The sequence below is a fragment of the Lontra canadensis genome, unplaced genomic scaffold (assembly GCF_010015895.1).
Source record: "Lontra canadensis isolate GAN:19392208 unplaced genomic scaffold, GSC_riverotter_1.0 scaffold17, whole genome shotgun sequence".
Taxonomy (NCBI): Eukaryota; Metazoa; Chordata; class Mammalia; order Carnivora; family Mustelidae; genus Lontra; species Lontra canadensis.
In genome coordinates this window covers 12,367,425-12,389,652 of record NW_022631011.1, presented here as the reverse complement: position 1 = coordinate 12,389,652, position 22,228 = coordinate 12,367,425, and the positions used below count along the sequence as shown (strand labels likewise).

At 37.1% G+C, this 22,228-nt stretch overlaps 1 protein-coding gene across 7 annotated transcripts in view; it reads right to left on the bottom strand.

Moving 5' to 3' along the window:
* The window catches only part of NOL4 (nucleolar protein 4), a 390,701-nt gene that overhangs the window by 208,714 nt on the left and 159,759 nt on the right, over nt 1-22,228 (bottom strand). The window contains exon 1 of one of the 7 annotated variants that reach the window (XM_032859659.1): nt 12,661-12,784. The exons of the other annotated variants lie outside the window; for them this stretch is intronic. The gene's annotated coding sequence lies outside the window, so the exon portion shown is untranslated. Of the gene's footprint in view, nt 1-12,660; nt 12,785-22,228 lie in introns of those variants that run through there. 7 annotated transcript variants of the gene reach the window in all.

Here is a 22,228-nt window from a genome sequence, read left to right as displayed (position 1 = left end):
AGAAAAGGTTTACAATGGACGGTATATACGCGGTAGGCTGGCTTCACACAGTCCTGGTGACAGCATAAGTATTAACTGTGCCCCCTCTGACTCCAAATGGACAATAAATTGTATGACAACCCTGTGTATAATTCAGTGAGACCAAGGCTAATTCATGGGCTGGCTGCTCTACTCTTCCTATTCTTGGGTGCCTTAAGTCACTGTCTCCCTTATTATGACATCATTCTTATAGACACTGACCCCTCCCTTCTGCCCTCATTATTTGAAGTAACTGATGCAAAAAAGTATACTGCTTAATTAGTGCTGACTGTTTGCCATTAAAAATAATTTAATATTATACGCCGGGTGCTTATTTCATTATATCTAATCCTCATGGCAGACCCAGCTAATCTAAAATCGCAGAGGCATATTCTGGAATCTCAAACAAATGACTTCCATTAAAACACCACAGGTGCCAGAGCCCAATTCACAATCAGGGCAGCAGACTCCAGAGCCCCTGTCTTTTCCCCTCACCCACATATCTCATGTCATCCAGTTCTTTAGGTGATGCTGCAAACACTGGTTATGAAAAAAAAAAAAAATGGTAGGTATTGTCTCTGGAAGCATATAAGTACTTTTTGTAAGATACTATCCTCTATTTTTCTGACAAAATGCTTAGACGCTTTGCAGATACGGGTTGAGCATTATTTTCTAGACTATACTGAAACAAGACATGGAAATTTTTTATCATACTCTATTTAAATATATTTTTACCCAAAATATGCCTTTTTCCTATAACCACCAAGGTATACTAACCAATTTGCTGTAGTAAATAGTGACAAAATAACTGAAAATAAGTTAATGGAAGAAACCAGGACAGAATTTCACATTTATTCACATACAAATCACCTCAGCTATTATTTACAACTGTTATTAAGTAGTGCGAGTGATTTAATGTCTCAGAAAAAAAAACACAAAACTATTTCTCCTTTTTATAGTAAGAATCCTATCTTAAAGGCAAAGGAAAGCAATGGCTTAAGTGAGATTCTAGTTTGCCCACATATTCTGGCATTTGGGAAGGAATCATTCTAATTATATTTATAATCTTTTTGTTTAAAGGTTTATTTACTTGAGAGAGGGAGAGAGAGAATGCGTGTGCACACACATGGGGGTGGGGCAGAGGGAGAGAATCTCCAAGGAGACTCCCCTGCCCCAAATAGGGAGCCCAAATAGGGGCTCGAAGATCTCAGGACCCACAAGATCATTACCTGAGCTGAAACCAAGAGTCAGAGGCTTAAACAACTGAGCCACCCAGGTGCCCCTTTATATTCTTAATAATAAAAGCTTAGAATTTCAACTTCTGTATGCTTCATCTTAATCTTATCTCTGTTTTTTTAAAGGGTACATGCAAGAATGCATCCTAAGACTGCACATGTTTGGGTTAAATATTCACAGATTCCTAATTCCAGTCCTAATTACTTTTGCTTATTTTTCATTTTAGGGGTAGGAACAGGGAATGGGAGGCAGGGATATATGGGGAGCATAGCACAAGGCTTGCCACATACAAGAGGCTTAACAAATTCTAAAGAAATCTAAATAATCGAAATCAAAATGAAAGGAAGGAAGGCAGAAAAGGAGAGAGAAAGAAACACACAGGGATGGAGACACATACTGTTTAGCAGTCAAAGAAAATATACATATTCTCCCTGAATTGGAGTATCTGAGGAGTTCTGTTTGTTGACTATGATTAAAATCAAGGTTATTAGGGCACCTAGGTGGCTCAGCTGCTAACCGAACCTGCCTTTGGTTCAGGTCATGGTCCCAGGGTCTTGGGATTGAGTCCTGCCCTAGGCTTCCTGCTCAGCAGAGAGCCTGCTTCTCCCTCCCCCACTCCCCCTGCTTGTATTCCCTTTCTCTCTGTCAAATAAATAAATCAAATCTTTAAAATTAAAATAAAAAATAAAATAAAATCAAGGTAATTATTTATTCTATTGTGTAGACTGATAAAATTTCTCAGATAAATAAGCAGAGTAGGTAAAAACAAATGAAAGATTAAGGGGAACAGGAGGAAGAGTGAGTCACAGCAGAGGAAGGGAGAGGGGGATGAGGGGTACAAGGGTGAAGTGGGGGAAGACAGGAGAGGGGAAGGAAAGAAGGGGGAGAGAAAACAGGAGCGAGGAGGAAACTGGTTGAGAAGAAGCACTTAAATCACTTAGATATGGTTATTTGATTAATATCTGGGTCTCTCCCAGGACCTCCAGCTCAGAGAGAATAGGGATTAGGTCAATTTTTGCTCTTTGATTAATCCAGTACAGCTCCAATTCCCAAGGATGATGCTTTTCAAAGAATTTGTGATGAAGAATCGATCTTTTCATTTCCACTCTGTCATAGATAAATAGTTTGTGAAAACAAATACTGCTGGTAACAGAACATACAAAATACAAGCCCATTTATTTATTATTAAATTCTTCTGACATAAAATTGCTGTTATTGTACACTTATCTTGTCATGGACCAGTAACCGTTGTGCCATCCACTAACCACTCCTTGAAAAGCCTGACCTGGTAGAAACTCATTAAAAATTTGTAGGCTGTCGAATCCAGCCATCAGAACATTAACAGTTCAGCAATAAATTAAAGTTAGATTATGAGTTCCTGGAACTTGATCTCTCTGGGTTTTCCCCCGATTTTATTGCCAATTCTGAGAAGTTAACAGGGTGGTGAATCTGACCCTGATTTTTAAATGGCTACACTAAGGACAAAAGACAGGCTCCTCGGGGGATGGTCCCTTCCTGAGTAGCAGAACAGAAAGGGACTCAGTTCGCTCCACTCCCAGGCCACTGTTTTTTCCCATAGGCCTCAGTGGCTCTTTTTTTCCTGCAATCAAATTGGACATGCAGCATTAAATAGCGAGCTGTAAGCACTTTTTTCGTTTTCACTTTTGGCTAGCAGATGCCAGTGAATCTCTAATTTATACATTTCAGTTCTGCAGACATTTACAGACCAATATTCTGAGAGCTAGTCTTTAATTTGGCTTAGCATCCATTACTGTATTTATAATGTTAAGAGGTGTATTTAATTGTCATTCCAGAAGAGACCCTGCCGCAAATAATCAATGGTTCCCAAAAGATAAGTGTGTGGTCAATCCCATTCTACTTTTCTTTTAGTCTGTAAATTGTTATGCCTTTTTGTGGTATTGGCTAGGAGAAAACAACAAGTAAGAAAAAAAAAAAAGTAATAACTATGACGACTTCAGCAAATCATTGGCAAAATGTCCTTCCCAACAACCGATTCAAAATGATAAAAATGAAACCTATATTCAAAATCTTGGTGACCATTTTTTTAAAGGATATCTGTTGAACAAGCTATCATTTATCTATCTTTTCTGGACAAAAGTACAAAACAAACTGTTAACAGTCATGATCTATTGAGAGTACAGCAGACTGCCAGAAGGAAATAGGGGATCCTTCCTTCTTTGTACATTTCTGTACTTTTAAAAATCTTTCTCATGAATATGTATTTAAATGAATATGTAATACTTTATTAATAATATATTGGTGATGGAAGTGATTCTAGGAAGTCTAAATGTTTTAAACATGAATATATATTTAAAACAAATGTGTAATATTTTATTAATACATTTTATTACTTTATCCACTGAACTTTGAAATAAAGTAATACGCAAGGCAGGTTCTTAGCCCTTTAGTAGATAGATGAGGGAACTACAGGGAGGTACAGGGCTGAGATTCCAAGGGAAATATGTGTTATGCCAAATTTGTGAGCTTCCCACTTCCTTATGCTGCAGGGAAAAGACAAATGAGCACATTGTATCAGTTAATGGAATCTCCTTGTATTTCTAACTGGGGTCTCCTGGGGTAGATAAATAACAAACAGGACCCATGTGAAACATACACTGTGACAGTGATATAACCCAGAATTTGAGGTAGTTCTGAGCCAAACTTGTTCAAGTACATTTGGTCAGAAGTATATTTTATATTTTAATTACCCTACTGAACTTTTCCCCTGGTCTGGTAAAACCAGTAAGAAATTCACTTGTCTCTACAAGGTTGGCAATGAGTGCAAAGAACACATTAAGTTGGCAAAGGTCACATACCACACTGAACATAATTTTATCTGATAACCAAAGATATTTTTGGAGGGAAAAAAGCATAAAGTAAATATTTGCCAGATTATAAACTAAATTTTACACCACAGGTCCAATAACACATAATTTGCTTGCAACAGACTATTTCTTTAAAAAAAAAAAAAAAAAAAGAAAGAAATGCTTAAGGTATTTAAAATGAGAAAGTTACTAATAATATTGTGTTAGTCCCCATATAGCTTTTCCTCTTGACCAGTTAAAAACTATGATATTTGTTTTAAGAGAGGATAGGCCACTGAGAAAAGCCAAGCCTTGATAAGACTTGATGTTGAGAAGAAACAATGCTAAATTAACAGGTTATAATTTTAAGCTCTAAAGAAATCTTAAAAGAACTTGAGAAAAATGCTGTGAAAATTTGTAATAAAAAAAGTGAGCAGAAAAGAAAAATCACATTCTTGGGCCTTTTCTTGTCCCCCACTCCCTACTGCGTAGAATGGCAACCAGAGGAAAGAAGTAAAGGTTAAGAAGATCCCTGATATCCTCTATTTGGCAGGAGTTAAGAGAAGCACATGTCTCCTTTCTGATATGGGTAGAGTCATCCCTCAGGACCTTATTAGCTACAGAAGAAAAAAAAAAAAAAGAAAACTTGGTTATCACCCTTAAATTCCCTACTCGCTTAAAGCAATTTCTAGAGCAAAGATACACACGTGTAGCATTCTCTAATAAAGTCATGGCTTCTGGGATTTTCCAAATTTCTAAGCTTCCTTTCAAGCATTAGAGAAGTGTTATATGTGATTTTCTTTCTTTTTTTTTTCTTTCTTCCTTCCCCCCCCCTTTTTTTTAACTAATTGGTATGGCCATTATTAGATAAGGTTGGAAGGTACAAGCAGTGAAAAAGTTAATTTTTCATTTTCTTATTAAAATCTACCTTAGGTTTGTTCCACAAATCATTGTAGTCGCCATATCGTTATGTAATTGCTGTTCTTAATATTTATTATACAGGGCTAAACTTTATAATCATATTGTTAGTTTTTACAAAAAAGTATAAGATATAAGTGATTCCGTCACAGATAAAGTAATAGCCTTCAGAGAGTTTTCTAGTGCATGAATTTCTACATGTGATTTAAAAGGCTGACCATATAATACATATGCAGGCATTCAGGACCCATGTGTGAAAACCTTTTTTCTACAGGTTACAAAGCTGCAATATCCTTTAGTATATTTTGATGTTTTGACTCAGATATTGAGCCATTTACTCCTCTGAAGACCTGGTTATAAACGCTTTCCTTTCCTTCTTCTGTTGCTAATTATCTTACCCTTCTCTACTACACATTCAGTAAAACCTGTGAATGAAGACCGCATGCAGAAAGAGACAAGCTCCCTAGCCAGTAATGGCATCCTTACTTGCAAACATGAAAAACTCTTAAGACATTCCTCCCACCAAGCCCCTTTCTCTAAACAAACAAACAAACAAAAACAAAACACAAAGCAACAACAACAACAACAAAATAAGTCATTCAGACAGAAAACATGATGGTGTTTAGAGGAATAGGTCCACCATTGCCTATCCCAGTTGTTATAAACCCTAATGGATACACACGGGAGGTAAAATGCTAGGAAAGTTTGTGAACATCTAATCACCTCCCAAACTGTTAGGCAAAGTGAAGGAGAGGTAGCATCTACAGTCGCAGATTGTCTATGAAACAAACCATCAAAGTACATAAGAAAGAGAAAGAAAGGGAGACGAAGTCTAAGCAGTGACTGAGACTTAACCTGCTAGTTGAGACAGTAAGAGGTTGCTAACACGTATTAGCACCTGGTGCCCTGTAAATTTTTTCTGGTTACCTCCCTTCATTCCCAAAACAGTTCTATGAAATAGTTATTATACAGAGAAATTATATCTGCTAAAGGAAAATCGTAACTGCTAAGGCTTTCCCACCTATCCACCCCACCTGTCTCCCTTTTTCTTTGTGACAGCTCGGTATCCCATGCTAACGCTCCTCATAGCACTTTCACACATGTGCAACAGGAGTAACAGTGTGGTTGAGAGAATGGGTGTTGTGGCTAGAGAAACATAGATTCAAACCCAGGTCTGTCACTTGTAAGTCAGGTGGTTTGGACACAGTCTCTGAACTTTAGCTTCCCCCTAGAAACAACAGGGGCAGGGATAGCATTTACATCACAGGATAATTGATATGATCAAGTGAGTTAATGACTGCAGAGTATTTAACTCCATATCCGATCCATAACAAGGATGAGTTTAGCATTATCTTTGCAGGGAGGGGTAGCTTCTGATTTTCTTCATTTTCCTACAGTGTGTTTATGCAGAAGGAGGCCCAGGGAAAGGGTTTATTATGTATTTTATTTTATTTAAATTCAATTAATTAACATGTAGTTTATTACTGGTTTCAGAAGTAGAGTTCAGGGACTCATCAGTTGCATGTAACACCTGTTGCTCATTACATCACGTGCCCTCCTGAATGCCTGTCACCCAGCTACCCTGACCACCCATCGCCCTCCCCTCCAGCAACCCTCAGTTTGTTCCCTAGAGTCTCTTATGGTTTGTCTCCCTCTCTGATTTCACCTAAGGGTTTTAAATGCTTGTTGAATGAATGACGAATAAAGAAATGAACAGATGGATGGATGAATAATTTTCTATCAGGACAGCATTCTTTTTTTTTTTTTTAAGATGTATTTATTTATTTATTTGGCAGAGAGAGAGAGATCACAAGTAGGCAGAGACACAGGCAGAGGGGGAGGGGGAAGTAGGCTCCCTGATGAGCAGAGAGCCAGATGCAGGGCTCCATCCCAGGACCCTGAGATCATGACCTGAGCCGAAGGCAGAGGCTTAACCCACTGAGCTACCCAGGCGTCCCTAGGACAGCATTCTTTTTACTAAAGTTCCAATTGCAGGGGCACCTGGGTGCCTCAGTCGATTCAGTACCCAACTCTTTGATTTCAGCTCGGGTCATGATGTCAGAGTTGTGAGACTGAACCCCACATCAGGCTCCCCCACATCATCAGTCTGTTCCTCCCCCTGTTCCTCCCCCTGCTCTCTCTCCTCTCTCTAACTCTTGCTGTCTCTCTAAATTAAATAAATAAAATCTTAAAAAATAAAAAATAAAGCTCCAATTGCCTTCATTATTTTCCTCTTCCTGGAGTGGAATAAGTTTCTGTGACTGTTCTCAGTTGTTAAGCATCTGGTACAGTGCAAGTTTATTTGCATCACTTATCTCTTTTAATTCCCCAAACAATTTCGTGAAATGGTTATTACACAGAAAAATTGGACCAGACTGTATCCAATGGCCTGCATATTTATAATATGGGGCATAGGTGTTCTTACATACCTAAGGCAAGAACAATAAAAATGATTGTTTCTTTATCATTACCTCTCCATGGAACATCCAAAAATGAGTTTCTCCAATGCCTCATTTAAGAAATGAGAATGTGAGATAAAGAGAGGTGGATAATCTCCTGCTGTTAGTTCTGGGACTTTAAAAATATTCCCTGACCTTTCCAAGCATCAGTTTCCTTATTCATAAAATTGGGACACAATGGTAATTATATGTGTCTGACAGTATTGTGATAATTAAATGAGATAATGTGTAGAAAAAGGTGCGTCGTGTAAGGATAAGTGGATGGATTTTTCTTTGAGGGGACAGGCAGCTGCTTCCCTACCATCCCCTTTATGGGGTTTTCTTGAAAATAGTCAGGTATAGCCGGATCACCATTTTGATTTTCAAGTGCAAGGTTAGGACTTCTGACCCTTCAAACAGTAAATGCAAGCCTCCAGAATTAGTTCAGAATTAGCTTTCCGTCACAAGAGAAATAGGAGACAATCAGGTGCATCTATTTTTCTCTCAAGAATATAGAGGAGTTGTCATTGTTCTTCATTCTACTTTACTGTATAAATACGTGTGTGATTCTGTACAGACCTTGTAGTCACTTTGATGTCACCATACATCCCTACACTATGATGAATTGTGTTTTCTCTCTTTCTTCTATACAGGTACAGAAGGGTCTTTTCGGGGACAGGGTTGTTTTTATTTCCCCAACAATTATAAACTGTAAAGTGCCAAAAATTCTTAATTGTTGAGGTTGTTCTTGTAATTACTATAATTATCATCACTTCACAACTATGGTGATGGAAAATGATGCCATTATCCAGATAAAAAAGATGACAAAATACTCCTGACCCTAGCTCATTGGGTAAGTTCTACCAAAAGTGGTTTTCTCAAAAGTTCAGCTGAATATATTCTTTTTTCCTTTTTATCAAACTTATTTTTAATCTGATTTTAATGCCAAGAGAAGAATGGAAAGATAAAAATTATTAAATTTTAGACTGTCAGACCCCTGTAATGAAAGATAAACTTTTTGGGATCATACTAAATGGTTGAACTTCAAAATGAAAACACATACCAAGGTTTTGCATACTCTAATTGCTATATACAAATATCAAAGAGGAAATAGAATAGAGTAGTAAAACAAATGCAAAAGATGCTATGAAATTCTGTGCACTAACATGACCTTCTAAAATATAATACATCATGGGGTTCCTGGGTAGCTCAGTCAGTTAAGGGTCCAACTCTTGATTTAGGTTCAGATCATGATCTCAGGGACATGAGATCAAGCCCTGTATCCGACTTTGCTGTACTGAGTGTGGAGCGTGCTTAAGATTCTCTCTCCCCGGGGATATAAATAAAATAAATAAAAATCTTAAAAAAAAAAAAAAAAGATTCTCTCTCCCCTTCTCTCTCTGCCACTGCCCCTGCTCTCTCTCTCTCTCAAATAAACAAATTATGGGTAAGTTAAGTCTTATAATTAAATGCAGTATTTGTTTTTTAAGGCTTAAAGATCAAACAGGATGCCCAAAATCAAATTCATCGCTGTCTCCATTACTGTCAGTTCTCTCCTCACATCTGCTCACAAACGCCCTCTTCCAATAGACTTTCCTTCTGTCTAGTAATGACACCCAATGGGATTCCAATGGGTTTCCAAGTCTGAAAGTTCTTTAACACTTGCCAGTCATGGGCCAAGTCTATCCCCTGTGCTTGTTTTAGCACACTTCTTACCACAAAATATTTTTTAAACTATTTTATTCATTTATTTGACAGACACAGATCACAAATAGGCAGAAAGGCAGGCAGAGAGAGAGGAGGAGGCAGGCTCCCCGCCGAGCAGAGAGTCCCATGCAGGGCTTGATCCCGGACCCCGGGACCATGACCCAAGCCGAAGGCAGAGGCTCCAACCCACTGAGCCACCCAGGCGCCCCCACAAAATATTTTGATTTTCTATCTCTTGGTCTTTCCCACCAGTATTTTTATTAATGTCTGAACATATGCATTTTGCTTTGTAATTCTTAGCAACCATCTTGGCAGTGGCCACATAAAATCTTGGTTGAATAAATTAACACGGGAAATTCCTTAGAGAATATGGCTGTGATTGCTTTTGTGTCTATTCCCCACCTTTAATTCTTAGTTTTTCTATGTTAGTTTAGGTTCTCAGTCCTAACAGCCTCCTCTTAACCCTTCCTGTACCATCTGTTTATCCTCTTCACATTTGTAGGATACATTTTCACAAAACCCTGCTCCGTTTCTCATGCCTGGCTCAGAAATGCCCACTGGCCCCCATCTGCCTTCAAAAGTGTCTCTCACCAAAAATACATAGCCCCAACTAACATTCTGGCCTTTCTACATATAACCCAGTTTCAACAACGGTTCCAGCCATCTTCCCATACATGATGCTACACATTTGCTTACATGTAATCCTAAGAAGACAGATAAATTTAGCATCTTACATATTTGTCCTGAAACAGTATAAAGTCAAACTTAAAGAATATAAGGAAGTTTTAACATGAACATAAGTCCCAAAATCTAAAAAAGAGAGGAGGAATCCTTGCTGTATTACTGTTCTCTAACCCAACAACATGTCATAGAATCAAAACTAATATAGGCAAAACTGAATCTTAATTTGATTTTTAAAAGCAAAAAGCATTCATATCACAGTATTATCTTTTGTGCTAAATATTTTTATCTTCAATATGTACTCTAACATATATGTCAACCATCAACCATACTGGGTTGTCTTAGAAGCAATCCTTAGTACACATGATAACTGACTATTATAAAATCATGCATTAATGCCTCCCGTGTGTGTGTTTGTGAGTATTATTCCCTAGTAGAAGCTTCTATTGTGATCTTCCTGTGCCACTGCTTCCTCCTCCTCTTTTCTGTACTCTGGCTTCCCTTGTAAAGGCTCAGACCATTTCCAGATCACTTACCAAACTCAAGACCTTGGCGTCCCAAAGATTTTTATTCTTAAACCGAATTCTGGACTTTCCAAAAAACATTCCAAACCTCTAAGGCCAGTTCATGAATAGAACATCTTGCCCCTTCGAAGGTTCCTGAAGCAATGGCTTTCAAGGGATAATTGGGCTTTGGAGTATGACCTGGTCCTCACCAAGCAAGACCCTGACATAGCGGGAGCCCAAATCAAACTGCCTCAGGGACCTAATAAACCCGCACAAGTCATCAGCTCACAGCATTTGGCTCCAGTTCAATCATTACTGTTTTACAAAAGAAATGAGCCCAGAAGACAGAAAATGGAAAACTCTTAGTAATATGATATGATTGTTTTTTTAAAAAACTGGTTAGGACCACCTCTTGAAAAACTTTGGTTAGGGTAGTGAATGGGCTAAATCCTTTCTGCCTTAGCTTCCAATTATTATTCAGTTATCTGGGTATATGCTTTGTTCTGTGATCTCAATCAGCGTGGCTCATTTTTACCTAGCCATCCTTCTCTTTCCCCAGTTCTGTTGTACTAATTTTGAGTCTGGCATCATATAGTGAACTTGAAGTTTCTCTCCTTTTGGAAGAGGGTCATTGGCTTCCCCATGTTTGCCCAAAGTCGATAAATGAAGAGAAATAAGTTACTCCAGTTTGTTTTCAGAGGGGAAGGGGGTAAGTCTGGGGAGAAATAGCAGATTTGCCTCTTTATGTTTGTGATTTCTAAGGGCTCTATCCTGAACTACTGATAGAAAAGAGGTTGTTGTAATAATTTGCAATCATTTACTGAAAGAGGCTCCCTGACTTTCTGCTTTGTCTCCATTTTCTTAAAAGCATCAGGCTTCTGCATAGTTATAACTTGAATGCTATTCAGCCAGTTGTGACCCTTATGGTTTTGTGTATATTTCCTAACATATAAAGAGAATCATTTCATGTAGCCATTTAATATAATCGCTCCTTCAGGTCTAAGACCGATGGTCTCTTCTAACATTAAGTTTTAGAGAAAAGGAGTCTATGTGTAATCTGCATTCACACCCAAATCTCTTTCATTTTGGTAAATTAAAGGAGTAATCTTCAAATAACAACTATTTTATATGATATTGGCTCTATTTAGCATAGACTGCAATGTTCATTGTAGTGTGGTAGTATATTAGTAGCCTGAGATTTTGTACATAGGAACTAAAACCCAGTTTTCAAATACACATTGTAAATACACGGCTGTGATCAAAGCAATAAAAAAAATGATGATGAATGCAGCATGATATAATTTTCACCAGGAATACTTCAAAAAATATATATATATATGTATATATGTATACATACATACACACCCTTTCAGGGTAATATACACTGATCTTCAAAACCACAGTTTACACATAAGTAATATAGTACATAAAATCTACATATTCTTGGAATATTCTTTTTATTTTTGGATATGGATTAAAGTGTACTTTGAAGTAATTAAGTTTTTCAGTGAGTAGATATCTCAACAAAAGATACCAATATCAAACACTTCAAACCCATAACAAGGTTTCCCAGTTCTTAAAGTAAAATCCATGCACTACTGAGTAATTATAGAAAGAACTGTGCCCATACAAACAAATAGGGAAAAAAAACAAAATAAACCCACATAGCTCCCTAGATTAAAATCCGTTTTAGACAAGCAACAGAAAATCCTGAAAGATTTACACATTGAACATACTTTATGCTGACAAGTTGAAGCAATAGCACCAAAGAGAAGACCTAAATAAATTAATCTTCCCCAAAGAATACCTTTTTTTCCCATCATATTCTAACTACCTTAAAAGAACTATACCACTTTTATGCTTCTAAAAGGATTTTTCAAAAACCGTATACATAATTGAAAACAAACATGTGTAATCCTAAAATGAAAACATATTACTTTTGGTGTTAAAGAAACACACTTGCTTAGAAAGAATAAATTTTTTCATGAGTTTTTTCTTTTCTTTCTCTCTATGGAATTTTCAATTCAAGTACACAAAAATCTAGGGTAAAAAAATTAAATGCCAAAAACATAGAATTTTTTTTTTTTTTTTTTTTTGCTTATCTAATTTAGACATGCTCCCAGGATTTTAGATGGATGTTTCAAAAGCACCTAACATTTTTCCTCAAGTTTCTGATGTGGTCAACCCTTCAAATGCCACCTAAAGTAGGAAAACATTGGCAGTCTTATCAGAGTCTCCTGCTGTCATTCCACTGCTGCATGGGACAGTCTTCAACAAGACTTAGACAAACCTCATTCATCAATATTCTACTCTGGAGAAGCTGACACTTACTGTGAATTCTGCTCTTCAACTTAAATACCAGTGTCTGTGGCAGCCAATTCTATCATTGCAGACGCAGCATCCCTCAGGCAAGGTCCAACCTTTCTCTCCAAGTGCACCCAGGGATTAGTCTGACTTCCCCTAAATTCTCTCCTCTGCACAGTAAGAGCTAATCTTTCCTGTATGAAGCAGGAGATGGTGTTGCTATGACAACAGAGCACATTCTAGCAGTGGGACTACCGAGATGAGCCTTCAAAGACTCAGGGAAACGTGTACTCAGTTTTCCTCCAGGGCTATGGGCTCCTTCCTTTAGGATTTAATCCCCCAACAAGTTTACTGACAGAATGAGTTGTTGATTATCTATGCATTTTGCTACAGGGAGATCACTGATTAAGAACATGGCTGGAAGATCACAGAGTTATTTAATAAAAGTGCCATTCTCAGTTATATTAAATTTCCAGTTGTAACTGCTTTGTATAGCTGTTTTAAAACACAGCCTCACTTAAATGTAAAGCATTCTGCTTACTGTGAAGTTTTTCGAAAATGATATTGATGTGTTGAGAAGGGCATTATCAAGGGGAAAGCTTTATCTTTTTTGCGTTTGTTTGTATATCATCACCAATGTATCAACTTGAAGGTTGGATACAGACACACACACACACACACACACACACACACACACACACACATCCATTTTCTCTCTCCAGCATCAACGTCTGGAGCCTTGAGGTTTCAGGGTGGGGGAGGGGATATGCTAACAAAAGCAAATCCTTGCAGCTACATTTTGCATACATATATTAGCTGGAGAATAATCACAATAAGCGTTAATCATTTAGAAAAATAATCACCAGTAGAATTTAAGTGCCTTCGCAACCACAGAAGAGAGCTAGTGATGGGTCATATTGTATAGGAGCAGATTTTTCATATTATTTTCAAACACGGCAGTTATATTTTTTGGAAAATAATTAACACGTACGTTATCGTGTATTTTTAAAAGTTGATCAAGCATTTTAATAGTCCTAACTTTGTACTATTTGGGATATTCATTTTTCTTCAGAAGGCATTCCTGTGAATTCAAACATGTCCATCTAGTCTGTTAGAAGGGAAAGACACAGAGCAGGGAAAGTTTTCCCTTCTCAGCAGCAGATGAGACGTTCAGTGTCTTTTCCCACCATGAGAGACGCTTTTACCCATGGACTCATCCAAACTGTCTTTTCTGCTCCTCTTGATTTCCCCAGTACCTCTTCCATTTCTCAATCCTTTCCGCCAGGAGCCGCTCTTACACGGCACCCTTCCCCCATCCTAGGCTGTGCAATTGCTGTCCTTTGTGGCTGAAGCAGTATCATGTGCATCTCCAACTGTGGAGGAGAATATGACTTCCTGGGTGTTGCTGGGGCTCAGAAGCAAGGGGTTCTACAGGTTAGAGGGATTCAGTGTCGTACTGGCCTTCTAGGATAATCATCAGGCTTTCTTGATTTACGTCTTGTTTCTCACTCAAATGTGTGGGAAAAGCTTTAAGATATTAACTAGAATGTCAAGATCACAAATTATACATGCATTTACATTGAGTGACTCACGTAAAATGAGCAGGGCATTTTGAAACTCCTTTTGATTTGTGTTTTTTTATTTCTCATAGTAAAAACTAGCAGTTAAATTTGTTTAATGTGTGCCTTGGTCTATACCTCCAGACACATATGTGCTTACATCGTGGGCATATACAGAACACTTTCCCCTCATGATCCTATTCCCAGAGCATGTTCTGAAGATACATTCTCATAATTCCAAAAGTTATGGCACCTGTTTTCATTATGTTCATTATTATCTAATTAGTAAAAGGCTTTTTTTTCCCCCCCATTTTCACTTTCATCTTCAGGGAAACTGGATAAATGCCAAAACATGTAAACAACATATGGTTTACTTTCAAAATCAACCAACCAGAATTACTCATTTTCAAAGAATCTCTTAGCTAAAAAAATATGTTGAAGAAATAATTTCCTGCTCTAATAGCTAATGTTTACCATCTGCTATTCCTTTAAACTAACTACCTGGAGATCAATCATATTATATATTTTCTACTTCCCCTTCCCTCTAAAAAAAACTGATATTATTAGTATTTTTAAAAAAGCATTGAAGTAGGCCATGCTAGAGTGTCACAACTTAAATTCGAATTTTGCAAGTTACAAACAACTAAAATAATATGAATGCCAGAAATCCCTCCTGTTAGAAATTTATGAGCTTTTTTATTGTCTCCTATGTATTACTTTTGAGCTTCTATTTTTCAACGTAATAATCAGTATGTCTGTTAAACCACCATAATAAATTTGTCTTAGGGAAACAGAGATAGTGAGAGTAGCAGAAAGAGTATTTTTCTCAAAACCAGCTCCAAAGATGAACCCCAAAGCAGTTCTGAGGAAAGAGACTGAGATACTGAAGTCCTTGGCAAGAGGAGCAAAGCGTGGGTCAAGAATCATTTTTTCTAAGAGGCTACCTTTGGTAGAAAGGCTTAGGTATGGTCTCTAGACTTTCGCTGGACACTGAGCACAGATTCTAATGACAAAGTGCATTGCTAATCTGTCTGTGCCTCAGTTTCTCACTTTCAAAATGGGGAAAATAACAGTACTTCTATCATGGAATTCCCATAAGAATTCAAAGAATAAATATATACAATGTTCTCATAACAGTGTCTAGCATACATAAAATATGATGTAAATGTTAGGTATTATTTAGGATTTTGAAGACAGGCACTAAATATTGCTCATTTTGTTCCTCCTACTCCTAACACAATATCTGCTATAGGATATGTACTCAGTAAATGGGCAAAAGTATTTTTCATATCACCTATATGATTTCAATATCTTATAAAGAAAAGTGAATCATGTCTGAGGATTCTAAAACATAACAGAAGAGAAATAGGAAATCTGTATATATAATTATTATGGGTTTATAAATTTCATTAAGTAAATAAATATATATTCGAGGAATGGCGTAGGTTTTTAATACATAGCCCTCTTGCATACTAATTATCTAAGAACTATTTGCTGAACAATAGCTACAGATTACAGTAAGTAGAATTATCTGAACACAAGCACTATAATCCCTTTAGTTTTACAAGAGAATGAGTTATCACTTATTACAAAAGCATTTAACACCTGCTTTAGTAAAAATTATGCTAGACGCCAGGGTACTAAGACTTAGATCATGGTCTCTGTTCTCTCTGAGTTCACAATTCAACACATACTCTGTGTCCCAGGCACTGTTCTAGGTGCTGGAGATACAACAGTAAACCAAACAGAGAGAAATGTCTACTCTCAAAGTTACTCATGCTGTGTGTGTGTGTGTGTGTGTGTGTGTGTGTGTGTGTGTGTTAGGGTGGAAAATGTGAGTATATAAATAGATTGTAATTGCTTGTGAGGAAAATGAGACAAGCTTAAGAAACAGGAAGGTTGGTGGAAACACGGTCAAAATTCTAATGTTAAACAGATATACATAATGTAAATTGGTAAAAGCCATAAAAGAGCAACAAAGGACCATGGGCAGCTACAAAAGGGATTGACTAACTCTTCCCTAAGTAATCTGGGAAGACGTCATAGAAGGAGCGGTCAAATTCCAACTAAGACAAAAATATTCAAAAATATATACAGAAAAGTTCTTGTTTGTGTATTCAGGAGTATTTTCACATCATCTCTTTGATTTTAATACCTACCACAACAAAGTGAATAAATAACATCTAACAATACTAAAATAAGTCAAAAGAGAAATATACATTTATTAACTATTATGGGTTTACAATGTTCAAAAATTTCATGGTCAATTAAAAATATGTCATTCTAGCAACTGAAATAACATATCGTTGATCTACAAAAGTAATTACCCCTTACTTTAAAAAGTAATTTTCTTCTTACTTATGTTCCTAAGGTAAAACATAACTGAAGAAACATAATTATAGGAGTGCCTGGGTGGCTCATTGGGTTAAGCATCTGCCTTCTGCGGGGGTCATGATCTTGGGGTTCTGGGATCGAGCCCCATATTGGGCTCCCCTGTTTAGCTAGGAATCTGCTTCTCCCTCTCCCTCTGTCTGCAGATCCCCTGCTTTTGCTCTCTCTGTGTGTGTCAAATAAATAAATAAAATATTTAAAATGTTTATACACACACACACACACACACACACACACACAGAGGGAGGAAAACAAATTCTGAAATATTCTGTCAGATAACTGACATCCTGATCAGTCCAGAAATCTACAGATATATACCCATACCCACTTTTAAATTATTTATTAAATGATCACTTATTCAGTGCAATGATATATCAGATACTAGGAATTCAAAGAAAAGTGAGACAGTCTGCCTTCTACAAGTTTATGGTCCAGCCCAGTAGAGACAGACAAATACACAAGTCTTTACCACAACAGAGTGATAATTATCAGAAAATTATGCACAGGATATTATGAGAGGATCTAGGAGAGAATTCTGTCCTGTTACAGGCATATGAAATCATCAAAAGAGCATGTACCTGCAACCAGAATGGAAGAGATTTGAACACGCCAATGCTATCACTGAGAATAGCCAGAAAAGCTAATTTTAAAAAAATATATGCCTGAAATCCGTTTGAAGATATCAGACAGCTAGCAGGCAACCAGGATTGAGAGCCCAAGATCCCTAAGAGAAGGAAATCAGAGAACTGTGAACCAACAACGTTCTTTAAGCAGCTTTTCTTACTCCAGGCAAATGCTGGTGTTCATGTGGAGAGACAGACCAAGGCTATGAGCATACATTGTTAAGAGGCAGAAAAGACAGCAGAACTTTTGGAAATCTCATAATGCTGTAAAGAAAATAAAATGGATTTCACACTGAAAAAGGTAGCCAGACTGTGGGTAGTCAAGATTCCGGAGAAAGGGTAGCAGCATGGAAATGAAATCACAACTTGTGGTTTTGGTCTTCAGACTTTTGCCTATCTCTAAGTTGTACAGAGCAAAAGGCCAAGAAGATATGCAAAAAACCTCTAAATAAGCAAACGGACAAAAAATATAGCAGTGTTTGCTTTAGTCCTGCTCTGGACTGAAAGGCCAAGGACCACGCAGCGGGCAGGGTTTTTTGTAAACAATCCAGGCTATCCTTAGAACTTCTGGAAGGTTACAGCCTTCAGCTGATGTAAAATAGATGGGGTTAAGGAAGCTTATTATAAGACCTGAGACCCAGCATCAAATCAATTCAATCCTTGATTTGATTGAAATGATCTGTGCTGCCTTATCTGATTACAAAGAGATAAGGGAAACTCCCTGAGACAGACAACAATCCCAAGACCGACCATTATTGTTCAGAGACTATATCTATAATGATAAAAAAATATATATATATAAGGCCTACCAAGCTACAGGATTGAGAGGAAAAACATTTTATGGAAAGACAGACAATAGAAAGAGACAACCAGTAACTGGAGTTATCAGAGTAAATTTTAAAATTACTGTGGCTATTACATTAAGTGGAGCAAGAGGGGGGAATTTCACCAGAGCTGGAATTTACAAAAGAGAATCAAAAGGAAATTCAACAATTTTAAATATGAGAACACTAAAATTAGGCATTTAAGAAAGCCTTTATTGTTGATAATAGTTGGAGAGAAAAGCAGAGAGGATTAGTGAAATGGAATATAGATGAGTAGAAAATACCCAGGTGGAAACATTGAGTTAAATGCATGAAATGTAGAGAAAGGGTGTTCAGAACATATATGAAATGGGAGAACAATTTAATACTTTTGACGTGCTGGTAAATATTTAACAACCAGTTCTCCAAAAAAGTGAGCATATATTATAAATTTCACTGATATAAAGGATATCTAGCATACATTTTATAAATAATAAGAATAATGAAATATACGATATTGCCTGTTGTAAATTGCATATAGCAAAATGATTCTTTCAGAATACTTGGCTTCCGGGTGAATTTCAAACCCTCATCATGCCAAAACAAGTTGTTATATGCAAACAAGGAATCATGGAACACTACATCAAAAACTATTGATGGGGGTGCCTGGGTGGCTCAGTGGGTTAAGCCTCTGCCTTTGGCTCAGGTCATGATCTCAGGGTCCTGGGCTCGAGCCCCACATCAGGCTCTCTGCTCAGCAGGGAGCTTGCTTCCTCCTCTCTCACTGCCTGCCTCTCTGCCTACTTGTGATCTCTCTCTCTCTGTTAAATAAAATCTTTTTTAAAAAATGATGCACTGTATGGTGACTAAGATAACGCAATAAAAAATAATAATTATAAATCTTTAAAAAAGTGTTATCTAATATATTGACAACATATATATATATATATATATATATATATATATATATATATATACTGGATATTTGATATAATTTAATCTTCACAGCAACTTTCTGAGATTCAGTTCTGTCCTTATTTTATGAATACCCCTGGGTCAAAGCTGTCTTCCTCTTTTGCTATCTTCAGTATTTACCAAAAAAGGCTGTACTCTATTCTCATATCGAATAACTGGAAATTCTCAGAACACATCATCCTCTCCTTTGACACCATGTCTTGTAATATCTCGGGCTCTCTCTCTCTTGCTCACTTTCTCACACACACATACTCTCTCTCTCTCAGGCTGGCATATCCTGTTCTTCATTCACTGGCTAATTCGGAATTTTCCTGTAAGATCCAGCTCAGCATTCTCTTGTTCTTGGAAGCCTTGCTTGAATGTCTCTAGATTGGCAAATGCCCTTCGTCAGTGTTTCCACAGTACCCTGCACATACCGTAAGCACTGTCTCCTGAAACTGTTTGTCTCCAAAAATGGTACCAGATGATCTTTGAATCTCACAGTTTAGCCCTTGTCAAAGACTCTCCCTGAATCACTTTAACCAGTAGTAGGCAGAGAAAGGAAACTTGTATAAGTTTTGGACCAAACACGTAAGAAGGTCTGTCACCTTCTCCCTTTGCTGCTTACGGACTCTTGAGCCAACTGAGAAGTCTTGTTACCGTTGGAAGAACCATGTGGAGAAACCCTGTGCAGAACTACTTGAGAAGTGAAGGGCCCTGCACACAGAGTAAGAGAAGCAGGGCCAGCTGTCCCAGTGACCCAATGTCCTACCTGAAATGGGCCTTCCAGCCTCCCCCACCACGGCATCAACCACGGGAATGAGCCCCCTCTGATGCTCCAGGACAATCAAGCCCTCAGACCACTGCATTCCTGGCCAACATCAGGAGAAGCAGAAGCACAACCAGCTAAGCTGTCAACCCAATAAATCACAAGATAATAGAGTGTTTACTGTTTTAAACAGCTACACTCTGAAGTGGTATTTTTATACAGAGACAGATAACCAGCATATCTTGTCCTTCAGACTCTGAGCAGCTTGAGAGCAGAATCCACACTAGATCAACCCTTGTACTCAAAACAACCACAACAGTACTTTGTACAGAATGGTTCTAAGAAATGTTTACTAAATTGTGTTAACAAATTCAAGTCTCCTCAATCTGAGCATGCAAAAGCCTCCCAAACAACCCTGCTTTTAATTTTCAGTTCTGAACCAATTTTTATTGACATTGTTGTACATAACTGGGAACATAAGTTATTTCCGCAAGAATTGTATTAACCTATTTATGTGTTCCTACCTCACTGTCTAACTTTTTCCTACTTTATTTTGCCTTTGTTTTTTTCCTCTCATCATGATATTGTCTGTGTCCCCCACTCTGTCCCCTTCCTCCCATTAAAATATAACTGCCAGGAGGACAAGAGAAGGTCTTTTCTCTTTTCTGTTTGGTTTGTTGATTTATCACAAGTACCTAGAAAAATGTCTAACAACAGGAGATGCACAATATTTGCTGGTTGGCCTGATTCATTATTTTAGGAGGAAACTGGGCATACTCATGAGCCACACTGTATGGACAACCAGGACATAAAGAAGGTATATAGTCAGTGGCTAAGGAAGATGACTACATGACCCAAGACAAGAAATTTTACTTCTCTGGGTTTTAGCAATTAGTGCAGAAAGAAAATCTGGGTGGAAATGAGATAAATGTGTATGAAACACCTTGATCTCTTCAGAATAAAGGTGCTATGTAGATGGAAAGACATCACATTCCGCCTTGCAGTATGACTATTCCAAGTTGCAAAAGTATTTATTTCTCAGTCGGTATTTTTTCTTCAGAAAATAGAATGTCAAGTTAACTTAAAGGAATATACAGGGCTGACATGCTTAAGTGGTCTGAGCTTCATACAGAAAGAAATCCTGTGGTGTGTTATAAGACAAAAACAGTTTTATACTATCATGCAGCAGTCAATGATAAGATATAAAAATTTCAGAGAGAATATAATTAAGAACTGGGAGTATTCACATGTGTTTACCTTAGTCAGTAACCCATAATAAATGTTTGAAAGATGTGCTGAATTAGTGTTGAATAAATAAACATTAATCTTTCACACAATTTTAGTAATAACATTATTATTAAGATAATAAATTATCTTAATGGTGTTCTTCAAGATATGGTGAATAACAAAAATTTAATGAGGTGTTATCATTAACATTCTAATCCTACAAACCTAGCTGTATGGAGAAAGAAGAGCATATCAGTCTCTTATACTGTTTATTGCAGTGATTTTAAGCAGAGACAGCTCAAGTGCTCTTCGGAAGAATGCCATATGCACAAGGTGACCTTATGGAACGGTGACCAGGACATTAAAATGTTCCCTCAAGAAGGTCAACCCGCAGTCTGGCTAAACATATTCTTTCAAAGCACATGTCCTTGGTCTGCTGGAGTCACACTATTGGGTTGGTTGAGGGAGAACAGATTTGTTATTTTCATCAGGTCTACACTGGCAGAATAGTAACTCATAAAAACTATGCATAAATGAAGGGAAAAAAAGTATAGTCAGTTTGTTTTAACATCAACAGTTTATTTTATTTATATATAATGTGCTACTTTTAACCAGCAATATTATAAATTCATTAGGTAAATATTTAGGCCTTAAATATTTAAACTATTGTATCTTACAGTATTTAGAAAGTGAACAATTACTAGAGAGTTAATATTGCTTATCATAGTTGCTTCAACTCCTCTAGCTACATTATTAGAAATTAACTCTTGCTTCAATTACCAAAGGAACCAATTATGTATTATTTAGAAAGATATATACCAGAAAAGACATTTGATTTATCAGAATAGGACAAAAAATAAAGCAGGGACATGGAAAAAAGGAAGTAAGGATACTAGTCAAAAGAAGAATAAGAATTAAAATAAGAAATAGCATTATCGAAGCCTAGAATGATAGTAAGTAACATGAAGATTCATTTGAAGGAACAAAAGATAAACAGCTGTAGAAGTCTCCTAAAAGATAGACAATGAAAGATAAGAGCTAAATACTTTAGAGAGGTATAAAAATACGGCACTCTGTGATGGACCTTAATTCCCAGTCAAATACATGAGCCTCACCTGAGGGGCAAGAAGGAGACATCGCAGAAACTCAACAAGCATGAGTTTTTTCCTAAAGAAGCCTTCTAGTAAAGTTCTGCTAGAATAGTAGAAATTAACCAGAGATATAAACAGCATCCTCTCTTCAGATATATGTAATATGCTGGAGCAGTAA